We start from the raw sequence: 1903 nt of genomic DNA, 5'->3' as shown, positions 1-1903 counted from the left end.
GTTAGTCAAGTACAAACTCTAAGACTATGTGCCATATTTCTAGACAGAAGAGCGGCACCACCCCAGGAGGGATGAAGACCATCTCTTTTCAACAGGTCAGGTCTGCCCCAAAAACTCGCCCAATTGTCTATGAAACCTATGTTATTCTGCGGGCAGCACTTAGCAGACTGTCGTCACTCAATGGCTGGATGTCTATGTATCTCGTCACCACAGTAAGCAGGGAGGGAACCAGAGCATATTACAGTGTCTGACATCGTACTTGCAAGATCACACACCTCCCATTACTCATGTCATCCATTTGATTCCTGATCTTCGAGCAGAGCGTTGAACTGAAAACGATCTTGGTCCCCACTCTGGTGCTTTGAGTCTCAATATGCACAATGTGTGTATGTTTTATCTTACACTATTGTATAATATACTACAGGAATAGGTAGTGTAGGCTTCAGGTCAGTAGGTGTCAATACGGTGGCTTCCTGAAGTATAAGCATGTGATGTAAAGTGGCAACTCGAATTCACATTCCCACCCACCTAAACCTAATAGTGCAAGTGAGACACCCCTACTCCAAGGTGAGTAAAAAATAATAATAATAACAACTTTCAACTATACTGCTTTTATCAATCACTAATTTATTTTTGCTTTCCTTAGGAGACTGGATTTTAGTTTTTTTGGTTTGTTTCAATAGAATAAAATAATAAAATGAAAAATAAAAATAATAAAACAGCTTCTCTGGAATTTCTTTTCCACCTTGGTAAACCTTCCAAAAGGTTAACAATTTCAAACACTTCTGTATAACACCTCAAACATAAGTTTCACAAAACATATCAGGACACAAACTGATTTACGAACAACAACACTGGATGGATCACATAAACACTTAAAGTTCAGTTTGAATGGCTCACTCGAATGACTTGTTCATATTGACACTCTCAGTTCATTCAAACACTCAGTTTGGTTAAATCAATATCAGTAAAATGTTTGTGTGCGTGTGTAACAAACTCTTGTACCAGTCTGTAGCAACGATGACTTGGATGTGATGACTTGCCAGATGACTTGCAACAATGAGACAAACAGCTGAGACAGGACAGTGAGATGTCATAAGGATGGCAGGGTAATAAAAAAAAAACAAAAAAAAAACAAGAGAAGTCTCAGTACGGCCCAGAAAAAAACTCGGGAACTCTGTGGAACAAAATGGCGCTCAACCACGGGACGCACGCGACACACCTAAACAGGGTCTGACTTGCAGTGCTTCTCAAAAAGAGATTTTCAAAAGTAAAACTTGATCGTAACGATTTCAGTCTCACCCAAAAGTGCAAAAATACTCAAAAAAAAACAATAAATCACTCCGTGAAAAACTATCGTTCAGTTCAGAAACGCATTCTCACGCACTAACAAGTGCACTTAATTGATTCTCAGGAAGAAATCAATGTCTCTCACTCGATAACACAGTTCATGGATGACTTGTAAAAACAGAACTCTCTAAAATGCTCACAGTCGGAACGACAAAAAAACAACACTGTTCTGAATGAAACTCACGGCTCCAGCAACTCTCTCTCATGCTCACAGCCAGTCTCCAACACCGTTCTCCATCCGATGACGCACTCAATTGAACTTCTGCTTAAACTACGTCTCCAGTTTCACACGATGTCAGTGTGCACTAAACTCACGAAACTTAAAATGACCGTGCACCACTGTCTTCCATTAAATCTCAGAATGAAAAATATCGACTTCTCACACAGCGATCATGGCGTGTCTGCTCGTAACGTCTCTCACTCTTCTTCTTCCCAGACGTCTTTGCATCTCCCGCGAACATACTGAAAACACCTCCGTTACATATATTTACACTTTGACATGAAAATTTCTTCCAGTACAAAAAGAACGAGACACAAGCAATGGTTTGATTCA

The 1903-nt window shown here is 39.9% G+C and overlaps 1 pseudogene; it reads right to left on the bottom strand.

Annotated features, from left to right (window-relative positions):
• Nucleotides 1-1742, bottom strand: part of LOC107748527 (zinc finger protein 726-like) — a 28284-nt pseudogene extending 26542 nt beyond the window's left edge.
• Between the last annotated feature and the right edge of the window lie 161 nt (nt 1743-1903).

This window comes from Sinocyclocheilus rhinocerous, unplaced genomic scaffold (assembly GCF_001515625.1).
Source record: "Sinocyclocheilus rhinocerous isolate Xijiao unplaced genomic scaffold, SAMN03320098_v1.1 scaffold2425, whole genome shotgun sequence".
Taxonomy (NCBI): domain Eukaryota; kingdom Metazoa; phylum Chordata; class Actinopteri; order Cypriniformes; family Cyprinidae; genus Sinocyclocheilus; species Sinocyclocheilus rhinocerous.
This window is presented reverse-complemented; position numbering and strand designations above follow the sequence as displayed.